The following is a 26,027-nucleotide window of genomic DNA, read 5'->3' as shown; positions in this document are numbered from 1 at the left end:
TTGTTTATACAGCCTTCTGGATCCTGAATTCCTCCTCTTCAGTGGTAGGGATGTGTTTCTACCTCCTGGTAAAGGGAGGGTACCTTTCACATGGGAGATTTATTTTCTGCTTTCAAGGAGACAGAAGAAAGGGTAAGAACACCCTTCTTGCACCAGCTGTTTCTCAAGTAACTTTAATTCAGAATAATCAATATGCCACCTTGGCGCATTTTGGATAGCCTGCCATGAGCCCCTTCCGTAACATTGTCACAGAACAAATTACGGTGACATAAATTTGCTTTTATCATCTCTCTTTTCTGTTATGGGTGTTGCATAGTCCATAAAGAGACATGTAGTATTAACACCCTGAGGGGGAGAAAAAGAAGAAGGAAACTTTCCCAAATACCACCACAAATAAGTGCTTTTTGTTGTTATTGCTTTGCCTTGACTTTTGAAATAGTTATCAGCTCTGAGAATCAAGCATTTCGGAGGCAATGAATTCCCCAGCATGGGAGCATCATGAGAGAGCTGATAACTGCCTGCGGCTGAGTATCTGATTTTTGAGGCAGAAGACAGGCTGAAAGGAGAAGATAAAGCACCCGTCCTGTTGCATAAACAAAAAGTGAATTAGAGAGAAGAGCATTTATGTTCATGGAATCTAACAGCCTCTTAAGTGGACGCTGTTATTGGAGAAGACAGAGCTTCCTGCGAATGGCCGCTCTGCTCATCTCGCTGCTGCGCAGATGTACGGATTGAAAAAGATAGATGAGAACAGAGTTCTGCTAGGTGAGGGAGACTTGTCCAGGCTGTGGGTGCTAGTGGGGGTCCCGATGCCCTCTGGGATGCCCTTTTGCCCTCTGGGTAAGAAATATGGTCTATATAGTAAATAATAACAATGATGTAGCCAGGAATATTCCCCCCCAAGAGATGATGACATGTTACAGGCTGTCTGTGACATCATGATTTATAATAAATAGATATATTTTTAAATTTTTTTAATTTAATTTTTAAAATTTATCTATTTATTTTTGGCTGTACTGGGCCTTTGTTGTCACATGCAGACTTTCTCTAATTGTGGTGAGTGTGGGCTACTCTTTTTTTGCAAAGCACAGGCTCTAGGTACCTGGGCTCAGTAGTTGTGGCATGCAGGCTTAGTTGCTCCACAGCATATGGGATTTTCTTGGACCAGGGATCAAATCTGTGTGCCCTGCATTGGCAGGCAGATTCCTAACCACTGGACCACCAGGGAAGTTCATAAATAGATATTTTAGTCATCTATTGTTCTGTCTCCCATCTCCCTAAACCCTTAGAATTTAAGCTATAAAAGGCGTAGGAGCATCTTTTGTTGTAATCTTTTGTGTTTTGTCACCAGTTCAGAGCCATGGAGGTGACATGAGGGGTTTATCATTACTAACAAGCCCCTTTCCTCCCCTGCAAGTGGTTCCCTAAGGTTGAGAGAGTCATTCTTTCTATGTGTCCTACAGAGCCTATGCTGAACGCTGTGAAATTCCCTCCTAGCATCCTTAATGACCATCACTCTGAAATTCTGTTGAGTGCCACATGCCGTCATCAGACCAAACACATGGCATGTGTTATATCCCTAATGCTATTCAATACAAAATCCACGTGGAGGTACGTAAGGATTTTACATAAGGATCAGGTGCTCAAGTCCTTTGCCTGAGTCAGAGTGGACCTGGTCAAGGAACTGGGTTTGTTTCATTCTGGACTCAAACTAGTGGTTCCCAAGGTTTATTTCACACTGGAATCAACAGGGACTCTACAATCAATGGATTCCCAGGACTTCCCTGGTTATCCTGTGGTTAAAACGCTGTGCTTCCAATGCAAGGGGCACGGGTTTGATCCCTGGTCATGGGACTAGATTCCACATGCCACGTGGTGCAGCCAATAAATAAAATAAAGTCACTTTAAGATGTATGGATTCTTGGCTCCAACCCCGAGACATCCTAATTGAAGTGCCACGGGATGAAACGGCAGTGGGATGTTGAGCCTCCCACCAAGGGATTCTAGTATGTAACAAAATCTGGGGACCATGGACTCATCCTTTTCATCCTGTAATGGCCTGTCTGGGGCTGTATCTTTCACTTGAGCAAAACCAAACTGAAGGCCAGAGATAGTGTCTTTGTCTTCTAGATTCTGGACAGGAAGCGGTTATTCTGGCACAAAATAGCACCATCCTAGTCCATGGGGTCGCTAAGAGTCGGACACGACTGAGCGACTTCCCTTTCACTTTTCACTTTCATGCATTGGAGAAGGAAATGGCAACCCACTCCAGTGTTCTTGCCTGGAGAATCCCAGGGATGGGGGAGCTTGGTGGGCTGCCATCTATGGGGTCGCACAGAGTCAGACACGACTGAAGTGACTTAGCAGCAGCAGTGCCTGATGACTGAAGAGAGTGGTAAAGAAATCAGTGATGGGCCTGTCTGATCAGAAGAGGAGCCCTGCCCTGATCAGGAGAGGAACCCTGCCCTGCCATTTTACTCTGTAGAGTCCCACCATCACTAGAAAATTGAAGATATTTATTATGCTTGTTTTGGTTTTGTTTGATTCCCAAGACCACCAAGAGGGTGAAGACATGGAGGAGGAGGAGAAAGGGAGGGGTTCCTGTAACAGTGAGAGCCCTTGTGCAAGTCTGTAACTGGCCAGGACCCTATGGGGCCTTCCTGGGACAGACCCTTCCCCCATGTCTCAGTCTGCCTCTTATTTGTGGAAAAGCTGCAGTCTCCCAAGTCTCCACTGACTTACAAAAGCCAGGCTCAAGAATTAGTGATTGAAAGAATGTGGCCATGTAGTGACAAAAATTGGATTTGGGCTAGGAGAACTGGTAAGAACGCAAACATTAAATCAGCCATATGACAATCATAGAATCTCTAGTTCCTCCCTGAAGTACCTAGATAACAGATGCACATTTCCTGGTTGTTTTACAGATGCTAAAACCCCATCAAATGGAAGAAGTTAACTACTTGATGACCATGAGCTCATAGCCCTTGATTTTAAAGGGCTATGAGCAAAACTGAAGGTATTTACTTCTGTAGGTATTTTACCTTTTTCATTCCATTTTTCTCATTAGTGTTGTGAGGAGCAGAAACTAGGGTTTCTACAGATCCTATCGCCTCTCTCTGACTCCATCCTGGCTGAGAAGACAGTGACCGTCCTAGATGACCACATCACTATCATGGACCTGGGTGTGCAGCTGGTGGCCAGCTTGTCTCTTTCCCTGCAGTCTCACAGATCGGAAGAAAGAGCCATCATCTCAACAGCAGCTGCATAGGACATTCTTCAAGCCCCACAGCAGGTAAGATTCCAGAGTTCTTTTGTCCTTGAACAATTGTGACCGCTTCTCAAAGGAGATCAGTAGAGCTGGGGCTCATAGCTGGGAGTAGTGATTCTTGAAACTTCTTCCTGCTTCTTATCCTGTCTCTGAGAGAAGTACTTGGTAAGTTGGATAAATTTCCCTCTTATAAGCTTTTACACACTGACCGCGTGTCCAAATATCAGATTGTGGCAGATTTTCTGTGGGAAAGGGGCTTCCCAGATGGCTCTCGTGGTAAAGGACCTGCCTGCCAATGCAGGAGACATAAGAGACAGGGGTTCAATCCTTGGGTCAGGAAGATCCCCTGAAGGAGAGCATGATGACCCACTCCAGTATTCCTGCCTGGAGAATCCCATGGATACAGAAGCCTGGCAGGCTACGGTTCATAGGGTCACAAAGATTCAGACATGACTGAAGCAAATTAGGATGCATGCACGCATCTGTGGGAAGATGACTGCCTCAGACCACAACTAAAGATCATATGTCTTCCCTTTTCTAAAATAAGTAATAATTGATACTTGAAAATTCTATTTCCTCTGCTTAAGCCAGTGTGGCTAACAGGCACCAAGTATCTGTTGGCTTGTATTAATTATGGACAACTTGAAACCTCTGCTCCATCGTTAATCTTGTAGCAAATCCATTTCAGTTATACCAAGGTCATTGAGTCTTTCAAGCATACCTATCCACATAATACATCTTTTCTCAGCTGCTTCAGAGGAGCTTGTCTTCCTAATAAAGGATGCTTGAGGTGATATTATCTCTAGGAGTAGCCTGATGGGCTGCACCCAGAAGTGATTCAGAGGTATCCTGTGATCTTTTAAACCATTTTTGGAAGATTCAAAGTCAAATTCTGCTCTGTGACCTTCAGTTAGTTCATGTACATCCAACTGCATCCATCAGAGTATATATATTTGTTCCTCCCACTCATGGGGTTACACACATCTTTTATACCAGGATAATTAATGGAGTTGTATAAAATGGATATACAGACACAGAGGATTCACTGTGAGCGAGCAAAGCAACATCCCCCATTCCCATGACTGGGTCTGGCTGGGGAACGACATGGAGCTTCTAGAGAATGCGGTGGACGTGACCCTCCCGTTGGAGGAGTGCACCACCATGATTGACAGGGGGCTGCAGTTCGAGGAGAGGAACTTCCTTCCGAACGGCAGTTCCCAGAAGACTTTCCATAGTCAGCTGCTCAGACCTTCTGACTATGTGTATGAGAAGGACATGAAAAACGACCCTCTGAGTTCCACAGGCCCCAAGAGGAAGAGGGTCAAGTTTACTTCCTACACCACCATCCTCCCAGAGGACGGCGGCCCCTACACCAACTCCATCCTGGTTGACAGTGATGACAACATCCAGTGGGTCTGCCCAGATATGGGGCTGGGGGAGTCCCAGGGCTTCAGAGACTACATGGAGAGGCTGCAGGACCAGATGTGAACTCCTTTCTCATGTTTGTATTCACTTTTATGCCTTCTGTTTTTTAAATGGTGGAGCCGTGAGTCTGATCAGCCAACAGGGGATGATTTAACAGAGCTTCATTTGTGGCGGTCTGGCGGGATCCCTTTCTAAGCAGGTATCAGCTTAGAAGGTATCCCTTCTAAGAGATAGAGAGCAAAGCAGCTGGGTTTGGAAGCCAAAGTGTGCCCCTAGATCAACTCCAAGGGATCCTGGGAAGCTCATAGGATGTTTTTGCACACTTCTTGGGACCAGCTCAGTGCTAACCCAATACACCTAGAATTCATGGATGTTACTCATTATCTCTGGGGAAATAGCCTCTTGGTTTAGAAAGGATTTGAGAGTATTTCTTTTGTTAGTCCTTGGTAAAGTTCAGTGATCATCACTTGTTTGTGGCCTAAGAGTAGGCATATGTAAAAGATAACAGGGACTTTACCACTGGTGGTGCTGTGGTAAAGAATCCACCTGCCAATGCAGGGGACATGGGTTTGATCCTTGGTCTGGGAAGATCCCTCAGGCCTTAGAGCAACTAAGCTTGTGCATCACAACTATTGAGTCTGTGCTCTAGAGCCTAGGAACAGCAACTAGTGAGCCCACGTGCAGCAACTGCTAAAGCTCGTGCCCTAGAGCCTGTGCTCTGTGGCAAGAGACGTCACTGTAATGAGAAACCCTCGCACCGCAACTAGAGAGTAACCCCACTTGCAGCAACTAGGGAAAAGCCTTCGTAGCAATGAAGACCCAGCCAAAAACAAACAAACAAATAAATGATTTTTTAAAAAGATACCAGAATGTAGCCACTGCTCTATTAACAATAACCTCTGATCTTTTAAAAAAAAAATTTTTTTACTGAAGTATAGTTGATTTATAGCATCATGTTAGTTTCACATGTACAGCAAAATGGTTCAGTTGTACATATTATATATATTCTTTTTCAGATTCTTTTCCATTGTAGGTTATTATAAGATATTGGATATAGTTCTCTGTGCTATACAGAAAGTCTTTGTTGTTTATCAATTTTATATATGCTGCTGCTGCTGCTAAGTCGCTTCAGTCATGTCCGACTCTGTGCGACCCCGTAGACGGCAGCCCACCAGGCTCCCCCGTCCCTGGGATTCTCCAGGCAAGAACACTGGAGTGGGTTGCCATTTCCTTCTCCAATGCATGAAAGTGAAAAGTGAAAGTGAAGTCGCTGTCGTGTCCAACTCCTAGCAACCCCATGGACTGCAGCCCACCAGGCTCCTCCGTTCATGGGATTTTCCAGGCAAGAATACTGGAGTGGGGTGCCATTGCCTTCTCCAATTTTATATATAGTAGTGTGTTAATCCCCAATTTTTAATTTATTCCCCTCTCCTTTCCCCTTTGGTAACCATGCTTGTTTTATATGTCTGTGAGTCTGTTTTTGTTTTGTAAATAAGTCCACTCATAATTTCTTTTTTAGATTCCAAATATAAGTGATAATCATATGATGTTTGTCTTTGTCTAACTTATGTCACTTAATATGATAAGCTCTAGGTCCATCCACCTTGCTTCAAGTGGCGTTACTTCATTATTTTTTATAGCTGAGAAGTATTCCATTGTGTATATGAAGCACAGCTTCATCCATTCATCTGTTGATGAACATTTACATTGCTTGCGTGTCCTGGCTGTTGTAAATAGTGCTGCAGTGAACATTGGGGTGCATGTACTTTGCTGAATTATGGTTTTCTCAGGATATATGCCCAAGAGTGGGATTGCTGGACCTTATGGTAGCTCTATTTTTAGTTTTTAAAGGAAACTGCGTACTGTTTTCCATGATGGCTGCACCAATTTACATTCCCACCAACAGTGTAGGAGGGTTCTCTTTTTTCTCCACACCCTCTCCAGCATTCATTGTTTGTAGACCTTTTGATTGATGGCCATTCTGACCAGTGTGAGGTGATACTTCATTGTAGTAAGCTCTGCTCTTGCTTTGATTCACATATGCAAAGGGCAGGGACTGAGGGCCGGGATGCCAGGAATGTACACTGTACAACCCTGAGAGTGGTGTGTGTGTGTGTGTATGTGTGTGTGTGCTTGGTCGCTCAGTCATGTGCAACTCTTTGAGACTCCTTGAACTGTAGCCCACCAGGCACCTCTGTCCGTGGAATTTTTCAGGCAAGAATACTGGAGTGGGTTGCCATTTCCTCCTCCAGGGGATCTTCCCAACCCAGGGATCGCACCCAAGTGTCTTGCATGTCCTACATTGGCAGGTGCATTCTTTCCACTCACTGTGCCATCTGGGAAGCCCTACTGAGAGTGGAGTCCTCATTAAATTTTGTGCCCCTGGCTCCTCATTCAGCCCTACTAGTCTCTGTGCTGCATGTGCATCGAAACTACTTTCTTTGGTTTCTGGATTCTTTTAGAAACATGAATGGAGGGAGTAAGTCAGCCTTTTCCTCACAGTCTGTTTGATTGGCATGTAAGTTTGATTCCCTGGGATTTGGGATTTGTCACGTCATTTACTGGAAATCCATGTTGGATGCTGGTTTTCTCCACTTTCATCACTTTATTTTTCAGGGGTGGTACCTGAACTTTCCTCCTACTTTATATTTCCTATGTGGGCTAAGGCACTTTAGTCACGTCCAACTCTTTGGGACCCTATGGACTGTAGCCCTCCAGGCTCCTCTGTCCACAGGATTTTCCAGGCAAGAACACTGGTATGGGTTGCCATTTTCTTCTCCAGGGGGTCTTCCTGACCCAGAAATTGAACCCACATCTCCTGCATCTCCTGCACTGGCAAGCAGGTTCTTTACCACTAGCACCACCTGGGAAGCCCTTATATTTCCTAGTTTTCCTTAATGGAATATTTTATATCTGAATTGGACAAAAGGTTTTATTAAATAAATGGGTATCACTAAAACAGTGCTATTTAGCAAATAAGTTTTACATGCAGCCTTTTTTTACTGCTTGAATTTTTGAGGAAATGTTGAGAACCATAAACACAATTGTCTTTTTTTCCCTCCGGCAGCACAAATTTCATGGGAAACAAATGAAGTTCATTTCTGAGGGTCAAATTTCTCAAACTACTTTTAGCTCTATTTATGCAAGCATTGTGCAGGCATCATTTTTTTTATATCCAATCTGAAATCTAAAAATAGTATTGATGTGCACAGAAAGGAAATTGCCTAGGAAACAGCCTCAGAGGAGGCTTGCCATTTGCCTGAGCAAAAGGAAGAAAGAAAGAAATAGAATGATATTTCTAATCTAAGGGTATGTACAACATTTAGCTTGATGATGACCAGTAAAATATTCACAATTGTTTTCCTGTGAGACAAAACATTCACAAGATGCACAAAGAGTGAGGTACACACACACAAGCATACACAAATACACACACACAGACACACACATCATGCAAGGAGATGACTAATCCAAGACACTGTTGTGAGGAAAAACAGGAGACTGGAGACCAGTGGCAAAGAAGAAAGTAACTGCATATGGCACTATTCTTAGATAACCTATAAAATGCTACCAGATGAACCACAGGAATGCTGTGAAGCAAAGCAAGATTTGAGAGTAGGCAGATTTTAACACAATTTTTATTTATTAAGATGGAATCTGCTGAGCAGACTTCACTGGTGGTTCAGTGGCTAAGACTCCACACTCCCAATGCAGGGGGCCTGGGTTCGATCCCTAGTCAGGGAACTAGATCCTGCATGCTGCAAATAAGACCCAGAGCAGCCAAGAAAAAAGGATCTGCTGAAATGGATATTGAGTTAGAATGGTTCACCACAGTCTCTGTGGAGCCCTTTCATCACTAAGAAATAAAGATCTGGGGGCTTCCCTGATGGATCAGTGGTAAAGAATCCTCCTGCCAGTGCAGGAGAAATGGGTTTGATCTCTGATCCAGGAAGGTCCCACATACTGCAGAGCCACTAAGCCGGTGTGCCACACCTATTGAGCCTAGAGCCCTGGAGCTGCAACTACTGAACCTGTGCGTCGTAACTACGGGGCCCACGTGACTAGAGCCTGTGCTCCACAACAAGGGAAGCCACCACAATGAGAAGCCCGTGCGCCGCAGCTAGAGAGCAGCCCCTGCTCCTCACAGCTAGGGAAAGCCCTCTCCCAGCAACGGAGAGCCAACACAGCCAAAAATGAATAATTCTTTTTAAAAAGAAACATTGTTTTAAGGTCATAGTAAAAATTTTTATTTTTCTTATTCTTGATCTAACAGATAATCTGTTCAAAATAAGTAGCAACAATGAATTCGATTATATTTGCTTAAATATAAGTAAACTGAATGACAGTCATAATCATGGCACAGGAGATAGGAATTAAGATTTTTAAGCTTTTTAATTTTTAAGCTGCATCAGTAATGTCTTATTTATTGAAAAAAAGGTACAACTTAAGCAAAAATGCAAAACATCTTATATTTCTATGGTCTGTACATTGGCCTCATTATTGTTCTACAATTTCAAACTATTTTATGGTACAAATTTTAATATGAAAGATAGAGTTTAGGACAGCACATAGTATATACCATGATGACTCCAGAAAGGTTAACTATTATTATTCTGACGCTGTCTTTCAGTTGCCACTCTCTTTTTATTGAAGTATAGTTGATTTATAATTTGTGTTAGTTTCAGGCATATAGCAAAGTGATTCAGTTATAAATACATTCTTTTTCAGATTCTTTTCTCTTATAGGTTATTACAAAATGTTGAATCCAGTTCCCTATGCTATGCATAGGTCCATGCTGATTATCTACTCTATGTATGGAGATGGTGGTGTTTAGTTGCTAAGTTGTGTCCAACTCTTTGTGACCCCATGGACTGTAGCCTGCCAAGCTCTTCTGCCCATGGAATTTCCCAGGCAAGAATACTGGTGTGGGTTGCCATTTCCTTCTCCAGGGGATATCCTTGATCCAGGGATCAACCCATGTTTCCTACCTTGCAGGTGGTCTTCTGTATTGTAGGCGGATTCTTTACCGACTAAATCACTAGGGAAGCCTACTTTATATATAATAGTCTGAATCTGTTAATCCTAGCCTCCTAATTTATCTTTCCCCCACTTTGCTATTTGGTAACCGTAAGATGTCTTTCAATGTCCATGAGTCTATTTCTGTTTTGTATACAGGTTCATTTGTGTCATATTTTAGATTTCATACACAAGTGATATCATATGATATTTGTCCTCTATTGACTTACTTCGCTTATGTATAATAATCTCTAGCTCCATCCATCTTGCAGCAAATGGCATCATTTCAGTCTTTTAATGGCTGAGTAATACTTCACTGTATATATGTATCATATCTTCCTTATCCATTCTTCTGTTGATGGACACCTGGGTTGCTTGCTTCCATGTCTTGGCTATTGTGAATAGTGCTGCTATGAGCACTGGGGTGCACATAACTTTTTGAATTAGAGTTTTCTCTGGATATTTGCCTGTGAGTGGGATTCTTGAGTCATATGACAGTTTTATTTTTAGTTTTTAAGGAGCCTCCATACTGTTTCCCACGGTGGCTGCACCAATTTACATTCCCACCAACAGTGTAGGAGACAACCTTCTTATCTCAACAATGGTTCTGCCTTCTGCCTTTGCTCTCTTATTAGGGGTATGGCTTATCCTGTGTGAGTCAGTTTATGGAACCTTTTGTCCTGCCTGTGCTCATAACCAGCTCACATAACCTCAAGAATAGAACTTGCATATCTGACAATCAAATCTAAGAAATGGAATTTAAAGGTGCAGCGATTGGAAGGAAGGTCCTGCAATAGTCATCAGAGGCAACTCCATGACTCCAAGTGGCTGATGACCCAGGGATTCACAACAGGGCACAACCATCCTCTTCTAATCATTGACCAAGGGTGAAAACATCCAAACCAGCTTCCCCTACGCTTTTCCTGCGTTCTTCTTTTCTGTCCGTGCATGTGTGTGTGGGCATGTGTATATGAAAGAGAGAGAGACAGAGAGAGAGAGAACAGGGTGAAAATCACATCCTGAGGGTGTTATAATTAGGTTGGAAAAGTGAGGCTGGTAAAGCTTGATTTAAAAAAAAAATGAAGCCAAGTGATCCAAATCATTTGATGTAAAAATAAAAGATACTGCAGCAATGAGAACATCAAACTCAACTCTTTCTGTAAGAACCTCTAAGACATTACCCTGAATATGTGAGCATGTTGACCTAGAGGGGAAAAAAAACCCTCATTTACCCTTGATTTTTTTTTCTGCTAGGAAAGAGAAGGAAATTTATGTTATCTTTAAAAGCCACTACCTTTCGCCTCTAGTGCACTTGGCCTAATGGGTTCCCATGAGAAAGTAAGGAGCATTTTATGTTATTGGAGAACTCACTAGTGACTGTCCACATTCACTCTGGAAATGACAGCTGTAATATACATGCATCATGAGCTAGTCCAAATGTGGGTGTTTCATGCGGTGCCTCAACCATCCATACCTGTACCCAAATTATAGCTCATTCCAAAGTCTTAGATCCTTTGCTGCCGGGAGCCGGCGAGAGACATTCCACTCGTGACAAAGGTCATGAGGAAGGGGGCTCGGCATACGCAAAGGCGGGATCGAGCCTCGGGAGTGCCCCCGGATATTCTCGAGCATCTACCCCCCAAAAAACCAGAGTCTGCCTACTTTATTGCTTTGTGCTCTCACCTCTGACTTTACTGGGGGCTGTCCCCCACCACCATCTCACTCTCTCTGTCAAAGAGTTAACTTACAGCTCCAATTAATAAAGTTCCTGGGCAATTAGGAGTGTTTAAATCCAAACCCCTTAGATGGCTCTCTAACTCGCCTGACAAGTTTACCCGGACACCTACAGCTATGCATACGATTGTTTACAGTCTCCCAGCCTCCAGAGGCACGGGAAGCTTAAGATATTCAAATAGCTTAGAGCCTCTCAGAGAATTAGAAACTGTCAGAATAAAACTAGTAAAAGATTTCATTGATGAGCCAATGTTTGTTGCCAAGTTTTCACATCCCCTGAATTGTATCCTTGAATGTGCATTAATTAATATAGTTGGTATGTAGAAAAAATAAGTAGTGGCCTGGTGTTAGTAACTTTAGACCCTTAAGGTAGTAAATTCTTTCCTTTGTAAACCCATTACACATCCACCCTATAGGAACGTAATCTTATCTTCGGAGGATGGCGCCAAACCTTAAAATAATTACTCTTAGAGAAAATAAGTCTTTGTTGATAAGTCCTTGTCAAGAGTCATAAAATGTTAATAGGCCTCTGGCCAGAAGATGATGTAAATCACCTAAACCATTTGTATACGATAAATCTGCAGGAAAGAAACCCTGGTTTTTGATAAGCATCAAAGACTGCTGATTTTGCATCCCCTATTGTCCTCTATGTGTAACTTAGGGTATAAAAGCCCCTGTTGAAAATAAAGCTATGGGCCTTGCTCACCAACGCTTGGTCTCCCCATGTCATTCTTCCCTTTAACTTCTAGCTGAGTGTCCATCTGGAGCGTGGATGTCCTCTGCGACCATTTATTTGCCTGGGCTTCTAAGACCCACTCGAGAAGGTGTCTAAGGTGGGGCACCTTCCGCTATTCGAGAGGGCGCCTGCGGCCTCCGTGGTCAGAGCTAACCTGGTGTCACGGGTTATATTGATTTTCCGCGTAAACCAAGCCACTCAGCTTCTTTTCTCCACTGAATTTTCCTACTGAGCTATCCTCATTCTATTCCTCTTTATTATATCTAATTAACATTTGAATAGGCCGCCTAGCCGTCTCTCCTTCGAAGACCCTGGATCAGCCGGGGCTGGACCCCGGCACTTTGCAGTATCTGTCTTAACCAATCATTCTCACAGTTATAGAGAAGGGTATTTACCATAAAATATCTAGAAAGTGCATGCACGTATAAAAGTGAAAATGGTCAGAAATCACCACTAAGAATAACAACAAAGATTATTTGAAGAGGTGGCTAGTGCTTGTAGGAAAAGCTCCTGTATTAGCCAGGGGATAATTCCATGAACCTCCACAGTGACCAGAGGAGAGGTGGCCCCACTTTGTAGAGAGAAGTGCTTGCTATTTCAACATAATTATTCAAATGAAGCCTGCTGCTTCTCCAAGTTACTTTCAGTGTTCTCTCCATTTGGATACTTGACATTTGGCCCAGGCATAATGGGAACTCATTTCTAAAATAGAAACGTCTAAATTCAATTACAGGATGAGTCATAGCCAGCTAGGCATCCCCCTTTGGACAGGGAGACTTTGGGGGGTGGAGATCAAGGAGACTTACACTGGGGATGGGGAAGCAAGGGGTATCACCTTAGTGATGAGGAACCTATTGAAAGTAGCCTGCAGATGACAGCAGTTCCCATGGCAACAGGGCGTGGCTTGGTGGAAGAAGCAAACCAACAATGAAAACATGGGGGCATCCATGGTCTCTCAGTGGTAAAGAATCTGCCTGCCAGTGCAGGGGATACAGGTTCAGTCTCTGGTCTTGGCTGAAAAGATCCCACATGCTTGGAGCAACTTAAGGCTATTCACCACAACTACTGAGCCTGTGCTCTAGAGCCCAGGAATCACAACTCCTGAGCCCATGTGCTGCAAGAACTGCAGCCAGCCCACACGCCTAGAGCCAGTGCTCAGCAACAAGAGAGGACGCCACAACGAGAAGCCTGAGCACCACAACTAGAGAAAAGCCCATGCAGCGACTAAGATCCAGCACAGCCAATAAATAAATACATTTTTTTTATGAAGAATGAAAACACGGCAGAGCGTCCCATCAAACGGAAAAGTATACCACCTCCCTAAAGAGGGCTTTGTAAGGAGAAAGGACAGAGTCAATAAGCAAGATACGGTCACTCCTGTGCAGTTACATTGTGGTTTTGATTTTCATTTTCCTTGTGATTTTTTAAAAATTCTTTTTTTCACTTATGTATTTATTTATTTGCCTGTGCTGGGTCTTAGTGGCAGCATGTGAGATATTTAGTTGTGAACCCTTAGTGGGGTCGTGTGGGATCTAGTTCCCTGACCAGGGATTGTACCTGGGCCCCCTGCATTGGGAGATTGGAGTCTTAGCCACTGGACCACCAGGGAAGTCCCAGTTAGTGATGCAGAGAATATTTTCTCAAGCATGTAGGCCATCTGAATGCCTTCCTTAGAGAAATGTCTCTGTGGGTCCTCTGCCCATATTTTCAAGTGAATTGTATGTTTGTTTCACATTGAATTATGTGATTTCTGTAATTATTTGGATTTTCCTTCTACTAATTTGGATATTAACCCCTTATTGGATACCTTATTTGCAAATATTGTCTTTCACTCCCTTTTTGTTTTGTTGATGTTGCAAGCTTCGCTATGCAAAAACTTTTGATTTTCGTTTATTCATTCATTTTTGGCTGCGCTGGGTCTTCATTGCTGCTCTCGGTCTTTCTCTAGTTGCAGACAGCGGGGGCTACTCTAGTGTTCTGCGGGCTTCTTGTTGCAGCAGCTTCTCTTGTTGTGGAGCACAGGCTCTAGGCACATGGGCTTCAGTAATTGTGGCATGCAGGCTTAGTTGCCCCAAGGCATGTGGGATCTTCCCAGAGCTGGGATTGAACCCATGCCCCCTTGATTGGCAGGCAGATTCTTAACAACTGGACCACCAGGGAAGTCCCCACAAAGCTTTTTAATTTGTATGTATCTGGGAGATGTAGGTATCTCTCTGTGTTCATATATATGTGGGGATAGGGACAAGATCACCAGGGATTGATGCAGACAAGGCAAAACTTTAGAGACAAGAAAAACATAAAACTGCGAGGGATTCTAATTGGATCTCTGAAGACTTGTGCAGATGTTCCAGCGGCAAGACAGGTGGATGCTTTTGCCAAGTGCCCAAAAGTCTCTCTACTTACTGTGCACACACTCTGCCAGCATCTCCTTCTGTGCACACAGAAACCGCCAGTATCTCCTTGGCCACTTTAGCAAATGCCACATATTGCTCTCAGGATGAAACACAAAATCTCCTTGGAGATCCAGGGTTTGAATAGCTTGCTACATCTTAATAATTCCCCCTGCCCAAACCAAGCCTAGTCTTTCTCTAAGCCCCACAGGAGCCTGTGAATAAGTGGACAGAGATGTAGAAGGTCTTTGTGAAGTTGAATGTGCGAAGAAGCAGCGTGATTCCTGCTTCAAAAGAGTTGGCAGAATATGAATCAAAATGCTTTCCCAAATTTCCAAGTCCATTTTTTCCCCATCAGCATTATTTTGGAAATATGAAAAAAAAAAGACATTTTTTTCACTAATAGCTTCAGCTAGTTCTTTTTCTAATGGAAAACAGGAGGATGGAGCCACTGGCTACTGAGGGCTCCTCCCAGAGCCCAGTGTGTCTGTATAACTGTTGTTAGCATAATTGGATTCAAAAATAGAAGGAACAGGGAAAGTTTAAAACGAGATTCATAAAAGAACACTTTTTATTTAGAAGTTTATGTGCAAAGTGAAAATACTGCACTTAAGCATTTTTTTTTTAAGCCTTGAAGTTCTTTAGTACCTACTGAAGATATCTCCCTGAATTTATAGCTTGTATGGGTTATGGTAGGGGGTGTTGTTTGCTTTTAGAAAACTTAAATATATCAGAGAGTGCAGAGAAGAATTGAATATAATCTCTTCCCTAGCTGGAGACCAGTGGAGTACTGTGACTTTGTAGACAGAAAGTAATCATCCAAGGGCATTAAAATCTCCTAGAGAAATGCTCCTCTTACTCTAAGAAGGTTGGAATATTATCGATAGATAAAACCAGCCAAGAGAATTATGAAAATAAATCTGGCTTTCATTGTTGGTCTGGGTCTCTTGCTTAGATGCAATGTGTTTATTTTGGCTTTGAAGTTGAGGGTGGTCTCTTAAGACACTACAGAGTCTGAGAAAGTAAAAGCTACATTTTTTATTCCCTGGAAAACTTTACAGTGAGATGGGGTTGTTTTGGTATCTGAGGTCTACATGGCTGACTTTTTTTTTAGATTTATTTTTAATTGGAGGATAATTGCTTTAAAATATTGTGTTGGTTTCTGCCATACACCAACATGAATCAGCCACAGGTATACATATGCTCCCTCCCTTCCACATCCCACCCCGTCCCACCCCTCTAGGTTGCCACAGAGCCCTGGTTTGAGCTCCCTGAGTTGGTATGACTGACTTTTCTACCCATTTAAACATATTTGACTTTGTTAAAGTGTAAACAAGAATGAAGTCATTCTTGACATGTCACTCTTCCCTTTCTTTCTTTGGCTTGAAATTATGTAAAAGAATAGGGCAGTATTATCTGCATTTTTCCATTTGTTTTGTTACTATTTTATCTCTGTAAAGAGCAGTGGCCTGCTGAATGGGTGACATGTGTTTCCTGGTCACGGAAGTTGCAGGAAGGGTGAACCTTACAGAGAACTTCCGAAAGGACCAAAGACGTGGCATTCATGTGCACTGGATCCAGAAAGTGTGAAGTTATTTTACTCATTGAACAGTTTGAGGAAGACTTTTCCTAACCCCTGATTGCTTCTCAGGATCCACTGCTCAGACCTTAGGGGGTCACAACATCACTCAAAGGCTGAGAGTTGATCAAAGGAGGAGAAACAAAGCAAGAAGTCTCACCCTAAAACCTCCTGCAGAAGGAGACCAAGTGAGGGGAGGGGAGAAGTCTGGGCAGTTAAATCAAGAGCATAGTTTTGATCTGTACAGTGGACAGGATATTTTAATAAGGGAAATGAGATTGTGTTCATTACCTCAGCTGCCTATGGAGAATTGTACAGGATGAAGGAAAGAGGGGAAAAGTCTCCATGAGACATTTCTATTACCAGTTTCACTGGCGTGTTTCTGAAAGCCACTCCCAGTTGTAATAATCCACTAGAATGATTCACAGAACTCAGGAAAGTGTGACACGTAGAACTGCAATTTTATTATAGCAAAGGGGTATAATTAGGACCAGTCAAAAGAAAGGATGCCTGGGAGTGATCCAACTGACCTCTCCCTGCAGAGCCCTGGACAGCATTGCTTCCTCCCAGCTATGACGTGTGACATCATGCGCAAAGTATTGCCATCTGGAAGCTCATCTGAGCTTCTTTATTGGAGCTTCATCACATAAGTATGAGTGATTGAACCACATCCATGTAGACTGAAAAAAACTTGTACAATGTGAGAGTTGCAAGTTAAATTTTATTTGGGGCAAAATGAGGACTGCAGCCTGGGAGACAGCACCTCAGATAACTCTGAGGACCTGCTCCAAAGAGGCAGGCGGGGTGGGGAAGGTCAGTATATATGTGTTTTTGGTGAAAGGGGAATATACATGCAATGAAGCAGATTTTTTTTTCTAGAAGGTTTTTACTAGTCTGGTGAAGCTTTCTGCTAGTCATGAGACACAGTCATCACAATGAAGGATTTTAGAGTTTTTCTAGATATGGGGAGGTACAAGAATTGGGCTCATAAAAATCAGCTCCTAAAACTATCCAACTCTCTGAAGAGCTGTGCTGCCAGTTTTTCTCCCACCCACAGAGGGCCTCGTTTCTGCTGGCCACCTCGGCCTCATTTCAGGGGGTGTTGAAAATCAGCAGCTGCAGCAGCACATGATTTAATCCTTGTAGAGGTGGATGGCAAGTGCCAATTTGTAATTAACAGTCAGAATACAAGTTTCATTTTATGGATGCACTGGGCCTAGCAGTTAGAACTTGCCCACCAGCCCAGTGAGTTGTCGTGCCAACTGAAACTGAGATCCAAGCTTTCCTCCCCATCCATGGCTTATTCTAATAACCCTGAGCCGAAAGTCTACCACGCTGCTTGGAACATTGAGGAGGCTGCCACAACTCTTCTTCAAGCCTAGGAGACCATCAGCATTTCTCATTGCACCATCCACCCTATTCTCTGGCTGGAGGAAGGGCTGGAGTCACTTCCTCATGTCACAGGGAAGAACAGAGTCTGACTCCGTGTTGGATCTGTTTCTCTTACTTTAACGCTTGCTCTCCGTTGCCTTTGTTACTATAATCCCTAAAAGGATGCTGTCTATAGCTGTGAGCATACATAATGGCCTGCCCGAGGAACCTGTCTCTCTGCCTTAATGTTAAGCTAAAGTGTCTTTGTTCAGTTCACAGGGAGACATTCTGACCCTGCCCACGTATGAATGGTTACAGGAAAGAAGAAATTAACACATCCCCTCCCCGATGCTGGCCAAGTCAGGAGATATTTTCCTGCACTTTTTACGTCACTTCCTCACCTCCTAGGGCTTCCCTGGTGGCTCAGATGGTAAAGCGTCTGTCTGCAGTACAGGAGACCCGGGTTCGATCCCTGGGTCGGGAAGATCCCCTGGAGAAGGAAATGGCAGCCCACTCCAGTACCCTTGCCTGGAAAATCCCATGGACAGAGGAGCCTGGTAGGCTACAGTCCATGGGGTGGCAAAGAGTCGGACACGACTGAGCGACGTCACTTTCACTTTCACTTTCCTCACCTCCTACTCTTCTCTGTCTATAAAAGAAACTGGCATTCAGACCCAGATAAGATAATACGCTGGAGCACTAGCCTGCCATCTTCTAGGACGCCTAGCTTTCCAAATAAAGTTGTATTCCTTGCTTCAGCACCTTGTCTCCCAATTTTTGGCCTGCTGTGCTGCAAGCAGACTGAGCTTGGATTCAGCAACACCCACATATAAAATCTAGCTAATTGTACAGTCAGTCCCCTGAGTTGTGAAACTTTCAATGCAGCACGGGAAGCTTACGCTAGCATCATGCTTTTTGTCCTCACAAAGATGGATTAGTTGGGAAGGTGAGTAGGGAGTTGAATTATGCTAGCAGATCCCAAGATTCAAAAATCCAACAACAATCCAGCACTGATAAATATTCATCCAGCAGTATGTCCAGTTGCGGTCCATTTAGCATGAAGTTGTGAGCTGGAAGATGAAAACCCAAGAGCTCATTACCATGAGTCGACTTAGAAAAGTTGGAGCAAGTTCTAAAGTAATTAAGAGAGTATTTGAATAATGGGATGAACATGCTTATTTGTTTATTGTTGAGCGGCTCCGAGATATTCAATGACATCCCCTCCTGTGGAAAGCTTGGTAGCAGCGGGACAGCTGATCATCATTTGGAGGAAGAATCAGGAGTGGTATTTTTAACTCCCCATTATTAGAGGAAACACACACATCTGGAGCCTTGTAAGGAGTGATTATTAGCTGTTCAGCTGAGAAATAGCCTGGTGTCTACAATGCATCGTTTTCCAATTATTTTGATATTTCTCAATGCCTTAAATGCTAGAGGCATATAAAATTCAGCTCATTTAATCTCTCTAAATTATAGTTTCTCCATCTGTCATGGTTTTATAGTTTAATAAAATCATTACTTTTTATAAACCTGGTAAAAATCCTGGAAACTATTGGAGGGAGCTCAGCTTCAGCTTGAGGTGTTTTTTTTTGTTTGTTTGTTTGTTTTTAAGGAAGAATAAATATATCTGAACTGGAAAATAATTTTCATATTTTCTGTCTGCTAAAAGAGTTTGGAATTTTTACTGGGTCACTTATCAAGCTGACAAAAGGAAATATACTTTTGTATTTTTCTTATGAGATATTTCCAAAGACTGTGGTATCAGGAAGTAGTGCTTTTTGCTGAAATAAAAAGAAATAAGCCAGACTCCCTGACCCTCATAACTCAATTCCACATCCCTATGGTTTTTACTGCATTTAGCAGTCTTTCTTTATTGAAACTCACATATCCAGGTCAGATCCCTGAAATGTTGAATAGAGGAATAGAAGGGTCTGTATACTTTGCTGATGTGTGCCATGAACTAAGCCAATATTAACATACACATGACAAAGTGTTTGAAATTTGCACTGTCAAAGAAAGGATATTTGTGCTGAGGTCAGTTTCATGCTAAAACAAGAGGAAACATTCTGCATTTTTAAAGAACCTCCGGGAGAACTGTACAGGAGCCAGAATATATTTGTCACCTACGCATTATAGTTTTGGGGATTTGACCATTAGAAACTTGGTTTCATTGGGAATCCTCCAATGCAACTTTGCATCAGTGCCCACTAACAAACACTCAAGTAGATGGATTTACAAAATAGGATTTTGTTATTTTATACAACAGGGGTCTAAAGCAGAGTGAACATGTAATTGGTTCCAAGCTTGTAGAGATCTTTAAATACCCAGGATTTTTCCATGTTTCTGCTTCAGTTTCTTCAGTCTATTAGCTCAGTCCTTATGTTCATCACCTCGTGACCCCAAAATAGCAGCCAGTGCTCCTAGCATCATGTCTTCATCTGAGCATATTTAAAGCAGGACAAAGTCAGGTGTTTTCTTTAATTAATGAGAAAATGCCTTTATAGAAGCCCTCAATCAAGTTTTCCAACAGGTAACTTTGCCAAGAATTTAGTCACATGTTGTTGACAAAGGAGATCAGAAAAACCCTCAAGGTAGTGAATTATATCAGCAAAAGTGAGGAGAAGTAGAATAGTTGGGAATAGGCAATAGACAGGCTTCCGTATATATCTGTAGACATAATTAAGTCATCCTTTGCTCAGAAAAGAAAAAACATTTCTGATCCATAAACCTCACTAATTTAAATGTTCTTCACTTAAGATTGAAGGTAACTTGAACAAGGAGTTATAAACTAAGAAAACATCTGATAAGAAAATAAAGTGTATATAAAATAATAGTTTAAAATAAATAACAAATGTATGGAAATACTGCAACCTCTTCTAAAGGCTAGACAATCAAGCCCACATTAATAACTACCTAATAAGATAGAGTTACTGCAGTGTTTGTTCTGATTATCTGACAATTTTTATGTTTCATATCATTGTTATAAACAGCATTTAGAAGAAAAATGTTATGCAAATAAAAATGTGACCCACTGTCTTCATTGCCCAACCAAAAGCCACTTCTCTCTCCCTGCCAACTGACCCTAACTTTGTACAGAGTGGTCCCATAACCCCTCCCCAAGTATGAGGGGTTCATTAGTCTGAGGAATGAGGCTTCATTAGTCTGAGCTGGACATGTGAGACCACACTCCCCTGCTGGGACTGGCCTAAAGATGAGCACGTGACCCAGTAGTGACCAGAGACGTAAAAAGGGCAGTCAGAAGTTGAGCTTGTGGAAAAACAAAGAGACAAATAAAAATATAGGGGAGGTGGGTGGAAACTTCAAGAAGAAAAAGAGCCTTTCAAAGACTTTTGTTGTTAATCATTTTCGTGCTTGAAAGGCCAATAATGTGCAAGCATTTCATGTTTGAAGCCCAGGTAACCATATGTTTCCAGGTAAGAAAAGCAAAGCCGTGTACAAGCACAGACTTAGATCTCTGGAACTGCATTCCTCCAGACAGCTGGTTGTGCAAGCTGATTCATCATCAGATGTTAGTTGTAGCTGAACATTCTAACTGGTCCAAAGAAATGCCACCAGATCCTCGCCAAAGCTACTGGCTGGTATGTTCACTGCTGTCCCCAGTGAAAAGGAAAGCTGTTGCGAGAAGGTGGATCCCTTCCAGGGCTCAAGAGCGGGCTTTTGTCTAACACTTGGAAATGAATTTTCTGAGACATGTGCTGACAAAGCAAAAGACTTTATTGGGAGGGGGCACCTGGGCAGAGAACAGGAGGGACAGGGAACCCAGGAGAACTCTGCCGCATGGCTCACAGTCTCAGGTTTTGAGGTGATGAGGTTAGTTTCCAGGTTGTCTCTGGGCAATCACTCTGACTCAGAGTCCTTACTGGTGGTCCTTACTTGGCATTGCTCAGCCAAGACGGATTCCAGAGAGGAGGATTCTGGGAGGTTGGTGGGACATGTGGATAGGCGTCTCCTCTCTCTTTGACCTTTCCTGAATTCTGGTTGGTGGTTTGTTAGTCCCGCATTCCTTACCAGGACCTCCTGTTGTAAGAAAACTCAACCAAATGGCTACTACTGGGCCTGGTCAGGGTGGGTGGTATCAGTCAGTGGTTCCCCCAACAAAATCAAGAAGAGGTGGAGATGTCAAAGACATCCATCTTCAAAATGAAACTTTTTCCTCAATGCCATGGGAAAGTTTTAAAAGAGAGTTGAAGTAAAAATTGAAAGTCCAATTGTCCCATGATGTGCCCCTATGTTGTTAAATGTTCTCTGGGATCACCTAGAATTATTTAATACATCACCGGTGGAACAGTCTACCTGCTGGAAAACATTGTTAAAATATGTACTATCCAGAATCAATATATTATGCTTCCGTTTTAAACATATTACAAGAAACAGATCCCTTTCTTCTAACTGAGAAATACTGATATGACCCATCATGATTTTTAAAATAGCTTTTGTTTATATGCACCAGAGATGAAGAAAACATGATTGAAACGCTGTGTGTACGTGTGTGTGGTATACACAGACATACTTCCGTTCATGAATTCCTCTGTCATTTTAATTACAAATTTCATAACTAGTCCATAGATGCTTAGTAATGACCTGGAACACATTGAGCTGTTTTCAGGAATAATAGGAATTATGGTAGTTGTTAGTGACAAAATACCATTGTTGGCTCAAATGAATTTTGAAACAACCTGATATTTTGATATTTAAATCTAAAACAACTTGTGTGTTTGGGGGTTTATTGTGGTGTGCTCGTGTTCTTGCTCAGTTGTTCAGTCATGTCTGACTCTTTGTGACCCCACGGACTGTAGCCCACCAGGCTCCTCTGTCCATGGGGATTCTCCAGGCAAGAATACTGGAGTGGGTCGCCATGCCCTCCTCCAGGGGATCTTCCCAACCCAGGGATTGAACCCATGTCTCCCAAGTCTCCTGCATTGGCATGCAGGTTCTTTACCACTGAACCACCTGGGAAGCCCTTATTGTGATGTGGTGAGATGCTGTCAGAAGGGAGAAACATATATATATATGTACACACACACACACACATGCAGCCTTAGAACTTAATCTAGCAGCAGAGTTCATTTTTTTCCTTAGACACCCATTTCTCTCTCAAATCTTCTCTTCTACTATTCGTATTTATTTATTTGGCTGTGCTGGGTCTTAACCTAGGTCAGGAAGATCCCCTGGAGAAGGAAATAGCAACCCACTCCAGTATTCTTGCCTAGGAGATTCCATGGATAGAGGAGTCTGGCAGGCTGTATGTAGTTCGTGGGGTCACAAAGAGTTGGGCACAACTGAGCAACTGAGCATGCATGCACTTTGGGTCTTAGTTGTGACCTAAAAGATCTTTGTTGTGGTGCATGGGCTCCAGAGCACATGGGCTCAGTAGTTGTGGCACGTGGGCTCAGTAGCTCTGAGGCATATGGGATCTTAGTTCCCTGACCAAGGGTTGAACCCATGTCCCCTACTTTGCAAGGCTGATTCCTAACCACTGGACCAGCAGGGTCTTCTACTATTCTTTAATCAGCATTTTCCAATTTCAGATTTTTGTTAACATGTTCTCACAAATGTTCCCATCATTACAATAATATTTGTAGTATTTTCTGTGTAATATTTACTTTAAAAGTCTTATTTTACTTGAATGTATTTTAGAAGGAAATTATAAAAACAGCAAACTGCATAAATTCTATGAATGAAAAATAACTATCATGTGTCAGAAATAGTAGGTAAGTATAGAAATAAAATAGAGAACACCATGACCTAGACGCTGCTACGTACCTTAGGCTTTGAGCCTGACTTTGGCTTTCTTTATGTCAGAAAGGAAGTTTTCAAAGTATAAGGAAAGATGCAGAGACATATAGGCAGAAGAATCCAAGGGGTTATGGAAATGGAATCACCTTAAGATGTAATGTATTTTCAGTTCCACCTGGATATCACCCATAATCATGCCTGACCCCTTGGAGTAGAGATTCCCCCCACCCTTTGTGGCTGACCAGATTGGGAGCCCCCCGTGGTGAGCAACATTAGCCCCACCCTTATCCTGGGAGATCTGTGATTGGCCTAATCCAATCCAAGTAATCCTAATCTCCAGTCAGTGATTGGGCCAGAGATGGAGAATGTGACCTCCATCAGACATTAGAAAATGTCTTCTTGGAGTTTCTGGGAAGTATTTTCCTCATTGATAATAATTGTAATAGGAGAAAGTTCTTATTGACCCCTGTTCTTTTTGTTTAAGATAAGAAATAGATTTATTAGAGAAAAAGGTATTCCATAGACAGAGTGTGGGCCGTCTCAGAAGGCAAGAGGTTGGTCCCTGTTCTTTGGCTGAGTTTTGTATACCTCTCACCTGGACATATTTACAATGAATACACTTGTCCTTTGTTCATACCTGTTTATGCCGTGGTTATTCCCAGAGTCTGACCTTGTTCCTCCTGTGCTCTCTGCTAATATAATCTTCCTCTCATTAACCTATACAAATCTCAGTTATTTTTTTATTTTCAAAAAAGCAGGTGCCAGGAAGACTTCTATGAGATAAAATATTTTGGGAGGAGATGCCCATAAGACAAAAAGATTACCCAAGACAAAAAGCTCCACCCCTCCCCCAAAAAATCCTTTTGTATATTGTATCAGTTTGGATAGTGTATCTGTCTGTATCACACATTGGAGGGTTAATAGGTTTAATAGTAGAATTAGACTTCGGATGGACCTGAGAGAGGAAAGGTCTGGAGACTGCACCAGGAGGATCAGAGGGAAAGTCTCAGTGACCGTGACCAGCCTCAACCAATGGAGCTCATAGAAAGTCTGATAAGCTGCTATGAGCTTGTCCAGAGCTCTGTGAAGCCATCACATCTGTCTGCCATGGACTCAGGATGGCATTGGCTTTGCTTCATTTTTGCTTTCCCAATCTCATTTAATTTCTTCTCATTGGAGATTTCTGGAAAGTAGTCCCCAGGATTAGAAGGGCTTAGTGATGGAGTTAAATTGGCAAAAAAAAAAAAAAAAAAAAAAAAAAAATCCAATACAGATCTGTATGTACCAAGGATTGAGAAAAAAATAAAAGCAAATTTGAAACCTTTCTTTCTTTCATAAAATATTGGCTAATCATCTGCTACATACCAGTACTATCCTATATTTGGGAAGACAGTTGCCAGGGACTGAATATTCCTTAAAATTCATACCTCAAAACCCTAAATGCCAAATATTTAGAGATGGGAGCTTTGGGAAGTAATTAGGTTTAATGAGGTTATAGATTTAGTGCTCTTATAAGGAGATATGCCAGTTTTCCAATTGCCCCCAAAAAAGGCAATGCTAAAGAATGTTCAAACTACCACGCAATTGCACTCATCTCACATGCCAGCAAAGTAATGCTCAAAATTCTCCAAGCCAGGCTTCAACAGTATGTGAACCATGAACTTCCAGATGTTCAAGCTGGATTTAGAAAAGGCAGAGGAACCAGAGATCAAATTGCCAACATCCATTGGATCATAGAAGAAGCAAGAGAGTTCCAGAAAAACATCTACTTCTGCTTTATTGACTATGCCAAAGCCTTTGACAGTGTGGATCACAACAAACTGTGCAAAATTCTTAAAGAGGTGGGAATACCAGACCACCTGACCTGCCTCTTGAGAAATCTGTATGCAGGTCAAGAAGCAACAGTTAGAACCGGACATGAAACAATGGACTGGTTCCAAATTGGGAAAGGAGTACATCAAGGCTGTATATTGTCACCCTCCTTATTTAACTTATATGCAGAGTACATCATGAGAAATGCTGGGCTAGATGAAGTACAAGCTGGAATCAGAATTGCCGGGAGAAATATCAATAACCTCAGATACATAGATGACACCACCCTTATGGCAGAAAGTGAAGAGCAACTGAAGAGCCTCTTGATGAAAGTGAAAGAGGAGAGTGAAAAAGCTGGCATAAAACTCAACATTCAAAAAACTAAGATCATGGTGTCTGGTTCCATCACTTCATGGCAAATAGATGGGGAAACAATACAAACAGTGGCATATTTTTCCTTGGGCTCCAAAATCACTGCAGATGGTGACTGCAGACATAAAATCAAAAGACGCTTGCTCCTTGGAGGAAAAGCTATGACCAAACTAGACAGCATATTAAAAAGCAGAGATATTATTTTTCCAACAAAGATCCATCTAGTCAAAGCTATGGTTTTTCCAGTAGTCATGTATGGATGTGAGAGTTGGACTATAAAGAAAGGTGAGTGCTGAAGAATTGATGCTTTTGAACTGTGGTGTTGTAGAAGAAAGTGAAAGTGAAAGTCACTCAGTTGTGTCCAACTCTTTGTGACCATAGGGACTATACAGTCCATGGAATTCTCCAGGCCAGAATACTGGAGTGGGTAGCCTTTCCCTTCTCCAGGGGATCTTCCCAACCCAGGGATCAAACCTAGGTCTCCCGCATTGCAGGCAGATTTTTTACCAGCTGAGCCACAAGGGACTCTTGAGAGTCCTTTGGACTGCAAGGAGATCAAACCAGTCA

The sequence above is a fragment of the Bubalus kerabau genome, chromosome 16 (assembly GCF_029407905.1).
Source record: "Bubalus kerabau isolate K-KA32 ecotype Philippines breed swamp buffalo chromosome 16, PCC_UOA_SB_1v2, whole genome shotgun sequence".
NCBI classification, from domain to species: Eukaryota; Metazoa; Chordata; class Mammalia; order Artiodactyla; family Bovidae; genus Bubalus; species Bubalus kerabau.
Note: the sequence above shows the minus strand (reverse complement) of the source record.